Source organism: Octodon degus, unplaced genomic scaffold (genome assembly GCF_000260255.1).
Source record: "Octodon degus isolate 3935 unplaced genomic scaffold, OctDeg1.0 scaffold00296, whole genome shotgun sequence".
NCBI classification, from domain to species: domain Eukaryota; kingdom Metazoa; phylum Chordata; class Mammalia; order Rodentia; family Octodontidae; genus Octodon; species Octodon degus.
The window spans coordinates 1,055,490-1,063,291 of record NW_004524872.1 but is presented as its reverse complement, the minus strand read 5'-3'; positions in this window follow the sequence as shown (position 1 = coordinate 1,063,291).

Here is a 7,802-nt window from a genome sequence, read left to right as displayed (position 1 = left end):
CACACACACATGCACACACACACACACACACACAGGTAGGGAGGAAATAATACTGTATTTATTGGTGGCTGCCATGATTGTCTACATACCGTAGAAAATGTTAAAATCCTTTAGAGGCTACAAGAAAAGATTCCTCAAATACAAAATGATTCTGTCAAGTTTATAGCATACAATACCACTGTTTGAAAATCAGTCCTATTTCTATATATAAATAATGAACATTTGAGATATAAATTTAAAAAAATCAATGCCACAGTCATTATTCACACCAGTGTTCTTTGCAGTGGCCGAAAGCTTGACGCAGCCACCTTGTCCCTCCATGGATGAATGCATGAGGAAGTGTGGTTTATGATGCAATGTACGTAGAGTCAGCCTTAAAATTGGAAGGATATTTTGACACATGCTTCAGCTTCCATGAACCTGAAGACAATATGCTAAGTGAAATAAGTAACTCATAATAGGACAAATACTGTTGAGTCCACTTATGTGAAGTACCTAGAGCGGTGGATTTTGTGGAAGCAGAAACTAAATGGGACTTCCGGGGGACAGGAGGGAGGGGAATGGGGACAATTGCCGCTTTGCAAGATGAGAAAGAATTCTGTGGGTGGATGGGGTGACGGCAGCACAACAATGTGAATACACTTAATGCCAGCAAATGCTGCACTTAAAACACAACGGTAAATGTCATATGGGTATTGTACTTCAAGTTTTTTAAACTTTAAAAACTCAAGTCTAAATAGAAATTCCGGAGCTGAAGAGTACAATTTTCAAACCAAAAATTTCCTGACTGGCCTTTTGGAGGCCACCAAAAGAAATAAACAGGGGACCTAAAGACAGGCCACTAGAATAACTCTGAGAAATGACAACAAGAAGCACCTCAGAGACCAGGGAAATACTCAGCGAGCCGAATGTGTGTGTCATGAAAGAGAAAGGCTGGAATAGAAAAAAATAAACTTGAGGAAAAATAGTCAAAAGTTCCCAATCAGTAAAAAAAATGGCAACTTTGACATCTAGAATGATCAGCAAAACCAAAAGCAAGATCAATAAAGGTAAAAGTAGAAAAATCCTAATCATGCTGCTGAAAAGCCAAGATAAAGAAAACACCGAAAGCAGCAGAATAAAAGACACAGTGCAAACAGGGGTAGTGGTGTCAACTGCACTTCCTGCTCACAAATGGCAGGACCGGAGACGAGAATGAAACGAGGATGCTTTTAGGTGCTGAAAACCAGAGCAACAACATCAGAGAAGACTCCCCCAGACCGGAAGTAAGTGACCGTGGATGAGACCCAGCTCTGAAAGAAGGAATCAAAAGCAACCAAAAGGTAAATACATGGGTGACTTTCAATATGTGATCCTTTTAATTTCCTTACAAGACAACTGATTGCTTAACCAAAAATTACTGTTTTGAGGGTACGCGACTCATGTATCTAGGAAACATACCATAGCAAGAGGGCAAAGGGTAGCGTGTGAGGTAACAAGTGGAACTGTATTATGGTAAGCTATGAGGGTTGGTCTTAATTGGCAACACATCAGGATGAATCCGCTAGAAGGTAGTAGAGCACACTTCTGGGTGTGTTCCTCAGGCCCTGTCTGTAGATGATCAGCATGTGGGACAGCAAACTGAGGATGGTGACCCACCCTGAATGTGGTAGCACCACCCAATAGGCTGAGGAAGCAGATGGAATGAAAGAGGAAGAACTTCCTGGCTGCCACAAGACACGCCCCTCACCTTAAGCTCTTCTCCCGTGATCCTCTGCCTTATCACAGGTGTGAAAGCAATGAATCCACCTAATCATGGGCTGAAAACTGAAGACTGTGATTTTCAATGGATCAAAGATCTAAGTATTAAACCAGAAACATTAACTCTGCTGGACAGTAGAATAGTAAGCTCTTGAAGACACTGGTATAGGCACCCACTTTATAAATAAAACCTCACTGCTCAGTCACTATCACAGAGAAACCTGCAACTGGGATCTCATCTTAGTAAGCAGCCCTTGCACAGCAAGAGAAACCACCAAAAGAGGGAAGAGACAGCCCACAATGTGGGAAAATGAGCATCTGAGATTAATACACACTTCTCAGATGAAGAAATACAAGCAGCAAATAAATATATGAAAAAAATGTTCAACATCACTGGTCACATGATAGATGCAGATTAAAACACAACTGAGATTCCATCTCATCCCAGAAAGAATGGTTATCATCAAGAAATCAACCAACAACCAAGGCTGGTGAGGGGAAAGGGAATCCTTCTCCACTGTATGTGGGAGCATTGGCTGGAACAACCACTGTGGAAATCAGTGTGGAGATTTCTCAAAACACTAGAGGGTGGCCGGGAGATGGCTCAGTGGAATAAGCGCTTCCCTGGCAAGTGCAAGGGCCTGAGTTCAATCCCCGGTTCCGGGGGAAAAAAAAAAAAAAAAAGACACTAGGATTGGAGATCCCATTTAACCCAGCTGGGTATCTTCCCAGAAGAATTAAAAACATCATACCCAGTGATATGTGTGCGTTCATGCTTATAGAAGCATAATTTGTACTAGGTCAGTCTTGAAAACAACCCAAAAGCCCATTGACCAGGACATGGCTAAGAAAGATGCGGTCTTTTTATACAACAGAGTAATACTCAGCCATAAAGAGGGATGAATTGGAGGCTTTCATGGGTACGCGGGTGCTACTCCAGGCCACACTCTAAATGAAATCAATTAGGTGCACATGTGTGAACACTGTGTTGCCCTCTTCATGTGAGAAGCTGAAAGAGCAAATGAGGTCTGAAACGGACGACAGATACTGGGAAGTGCGAAGAAACTGCAGAAGGAAAAGACATAGCTAGGGGAATGGAGAAAAGAAGGAAGGGAAAAACGAACAGAAAAAAATGTATATGAAGACAGTTAAGATGGTTATACTACTAGTTTCTCTTAGTTCACTGAAAAGAAAGGTTCATGCTAACATTGTCTGGACAATTACATGCTAATATCATATATTCGCAGTAACTAATCTAAAGATAGCAATATGCATTGATACATTGTTACCCTCCTATTACGTGTTGTTGATTATTTTTCTTGTTAAAATAAAAAAGGGGGGGGGCCAGGGAGATGGCTCAGTGGAATAAGTGCTTCCCTGGCAAGTGCAAGGGCCTGAGTTCAATCCCCGGTTCCGCCAAAATAAATAAATTAATTAATTAAATTAAAATAAAAATAAAGAAAACTTTCTCCTTTCAGGTTATTCTCAGGCATTTTGGCCCAGCAACGGAAAGCTAATGCATAAGTTTTCTACCGTCTACATAAAGAGGCACAATATGAACTATCTGGCTTTACACATTTTGGCCACCATGGCTTCCCTAAACTCCAAACTCAATCTATTTGAGGTCCCAGAGTCTGTTTACCTTTCCTTCTTGTGCTGTGCTGGGGCCTAGGCAGTCTGTCTGGGGTGGGGGGAGAGAGAGAGAGAGAGAGAGAGAGAGAGAGAGAGAGAGAGAGACAGACAGACAGACAGACAGAGACAGAGAGACAGAGAGACAGACAGAGTGAGAGAGACAGTGAGAGAGACAGAGACAGAAAGACAGAAATAAAAAACCCAAATGAGCCATATGAATATATATGTTCAGTCTAAACACACCAGTTAGACTATTATAAGCTTGCATATAGAAATGAAACCTAACTCTAAGCTGTCTACAAGAAAGCTGTGGCAGAGTTTACAGTAAGAGGACAGGGTAAGAACAGGTGCCGTATTAAAGTAATCAGGAGAAACTTGGGGCTGCTATGATAGTACTCACGATTACAAGAGGAGTCACCCAGATAATATTGATTAAATGGGGATCAGATGGGGAAGCAAGTCATATAGCAAGCATACATGGAACAAACAAAAATGCTCCAGGAAGGAATGGGTCAGGCAGGTCTCCCGCCCCCAGGGTGATTTCCTAATCCAAAGTGACAGTGCCTTGAGGGGGCTAACTCATCTCAAATACTTCTGTGTTGAATAATGGAGCTCCAAAATCCACGAAGCCAAAGGTGGCAGACTGCAAAGAAGAAATGGGCACGGGCACAGTTAGTCCGCGTCCTCGGTGCCCTGCTCACGGCCAGAGGAGGGACCAGGAGAGCAGCACCCAGGAACACACTCTGCGCACGAAGCCGTCAGCAGCAGCTCCCAGCCTCAGCCCTGTAACAACTTTCAATGAGCTGAGAAGGAACAAGATGGCATAAATAAAGTTCTCTGACCACAACAGAGCTAAGTCACAGATTAGCAATAACAAAATTTGGAAAGCCCACGTGTGTGTGGAAACCGAACAACCACCGCCTTTTAAGGGACCCACAAGTTCGAGTAGAAGTTGCATGAGAAAAGACAAAATATTTGATCTGAATAAAAACCAGAAGCTGACTTCAAGTTCGTGGAATGCAGCAGAAACTTAGCAGGGAAAGTCAAACATTTAATGCTTAAATTGCAACAATAGAAAAAAAAATCAAGCCAACAATCTAAGCTTCCACTTTCTAACACTAGAAAAAGGAGCACACTGAACCCAAAGTACAAGAAAAAAGTAGGAAAGCAATATAAAATATCTCTAGACATCATACTAATTGGGCAAAAACTGAAGGCTTACACTCTAGAGTCAGGAACAACACAAGGATGTCCACTGCCTCACCACTGTTCAGCACGGTTGTGGAAACATTAGGCACAGCAATTAGACAAGGGACAAAATAGAAGGAATACGGATTGGAAAAGAAGAAGTGAAATTACATTGGATATAGAAATGATATCTCTACAACTAAGAACTAATTTCTTGACATTGTCAATAAATTTGGTAAACCTCTGGCCAGATTGGTCAGAGAGAAAAAATAAAGAAGATATAAATTTCCTCCATCGGAATTGGAGAGGACCTACCGCTACAGAAGAGGGAAAAGGATAAGTAAATGTTAAGAATTTTTGTCAGGGAGCCGGGGAGATGGCTCAGTGGAATAAGTACTTCCCTGGCAAGCGTAAGGGCATGAGTTCAATCCCCGGTTCTGCCAAAAAAAAAAAAAAAAAAGGACTGGTGAGATGGCTCAGTGGTCTAAAGCACCTATTTAGAGCAAGCTTGGCAAAGCACAGGGACCGCGGTTCAATCCCCCAGCACCACATGCCAGCCAGCCCCGCCCCTGGTGGGCTGAGCTGGCCACACACACATAAATAAATAAATAAAATTTAAAAAAAAAATCCTTCAGAAACACGAATGCATAGATCCCCAGCAAGATATTTACAAAAGTACAAACAGGTTAAATACACAATTAAAAATACGGGGCTGGGGAGATGGCTCAGTGGAATAAGCGCTTCCCCAGCAAGCACAAGGGCCTGAGTTCAATCCCTGGTTCCACCAAAAATAAATAAAAATAAAAATACATGAATAGTAAATATATGTGTATGTTTTAATGCATATGTGCATGTATGTTTCTGTATGCAGTGATAGAGACAGATAGGTAAGTGGAGTTCATCCTGGGAATTTCAAGAAGGCTACTTTAGTGGTACGGAAAAAAAATCCAAAATGTATCAATCAAATTTAAATTGATATTTACAGACTATGTAAAAAAAAAGGTATGATCTTTCCCACATGTGTAAGTAAAGCTTTCGATGAAATTTAGTAGCCGTTCACACACGCGTGCGCAACACCCACTCACCAGGCTGAGATTGAAAGGGAGCTGCCTCAGCCAGCAGCGAGCAGCGCTAACGATGTGCTCTAACAGCCTAGCTGTGGTAAAGGGCCGGGCGGTGCTTCTTAAGATTAGGAGTAAGGCCAGGATGTCCATTCTAACTACGGCTCCTCAACAGATTCCCGGAAGTCCTAGTCACTGCAGTAAAGCAAGAAAAAGAAATAAAAGACGTGACATCAAATTAACAGATCTCTATGCTAAAAGATTATGCGACGGGGGGAAGAACTAAAGAGCTAACTAAATGCTGAGACGTACCGTGTGTAGTTATAAGGGTGTCGATCTAATAAAGATATCTGTTCCCCCCAAACTGATCTTTGGTGTTTGGGTTTTGAAATCTGGGGGGACCCAGGACTGAACCCAGGCCCTGAATTGCTTTAAGCATGTACTCTTCACTGAGCCATACCTGCAGCGCCTGATCTTTAGGTTTAATACAATTTCTGTGAAAATCCCTGCAAGTTTATGTATATAAACAAACATTCTAAAATTTATATGAATAAGCAAAAAATGACACAAGAAAAACATGGTGGGAGGAATCGCTCTCCTGGCTAATGGGGTTTATACGATAGTTGTAGTAATCAAGACAGTGTGATATTGGCTGCAGAAAAACCCACAAACCAGTGGAGCAGCACAGAGAACACAGAAGTACACTCACACAAACGTGCCCACTACCGACTTTTAACAGACGCACAAAAGGTCTTCAACAGAGCGTAAGTATAGCCTTTTCAACAAATGTAGCAGGGACAATTGGCTATCCATAGGCAAGAAAATGAATGTTGACCTAAATCTCACACTTTCTATAAAAAGGAATTCAAAATAAATCAGCGGTTTAACATAAAACTAAGAGCTTGGAAAAATACATAGGAGAAAAAAATCTTCAGGATGTCAGGGTAGGCAGAGTTCTTGGCTAGCCTCGACCCCAAAAGTTTGTACCAATAAGAAAAGAGTTGATGAAATGAAATTTGTCGAAATTTAAAATGTTTGCTCTCAAAAGACCTGGTTAGGAGAATAAAAGGGCAAGTTACAATCTGTGAGCAAATATTTTCAAAGCACATATTTAGCAGAGGACTAATATCTAGAATACATAAAGAATTTTCAACCGTAAAAATAAACTATTCAGTAAGAATGTAGACATTTCTCTGAAGAGGCTATACAGACAGCAAACAAGCACATGGAAAGGTATTTAAAATTATTAGCCCTCAGAGAAATGCAAATTAAAACTACAATGACTTATTGTTATGCATCTATCCAGTGGCTAAAATTAGAAAACAGCATCAAATGCTGGCAAGGTTGAAGAGAACTGGAATCACTCAAACACTGGTGGTAGAAATGACAAATGATATAGCCAATCTGGAAAATAGTTTGATTGATGTCTTATAAATCTAAATATGAAAAATTGCCCAGGAATTGCATGCTCAGGTACGCATTCCAGAGAAATGGAAGTTTATGTTCACAAAAATGTCTGTATACCAGTGTTAACAGCGGCTTTGTTTGCTAGCCAAAAGGGAAACAAGCCAGATGCCTTTCAATGAGGGAGTGGCTTAACTGTGTTCCATCCTGTCATGGAATACCACTCAGCAATAAAAAGCAATGAAGAATTGATAAATGCAGCCTCTTGTGTAGGTCACAAAAGGAATTACAGTACCTGAATTGCATCAGACCTGAAGAATTTTGTTCTTCAAAAGATATTGCTAAAAGAAAGACACATATTGCCTGATCTCATTTATATAATGGAGGGGGCCTGCCTCTTAGCTCAGTTCTTTAAGTGACTGCTTCAACAAAGCTGTCAGGCTCAGGTTGCTGGGGTTCGAGCCCCACAACTGAAGCCAGCCAAACCTGCCCTGAAGGCATTTGGAGCAAAAAAAAAATCCTTAGTTCATTTATATATGGAGCTTAAAACACTGAAACTCATGCAAACAAAGAGCATAATGGTGGCTACCAGAGGCGGCGGTGATAGAGTGGATTAGGAGACGGGAAGTATTAGCCCGAGAGGTGAACTTTGCAGTCAGATAGGAGGGAGATGCCCTCGAGCAGTGGGGTAGCACTGCCTGTGGTTGATAAGAGAAATGCATTGGATACTTCTAAGTGGCTCACCATAGATTTTGGTGTTTTTACCCTGAAGAAATT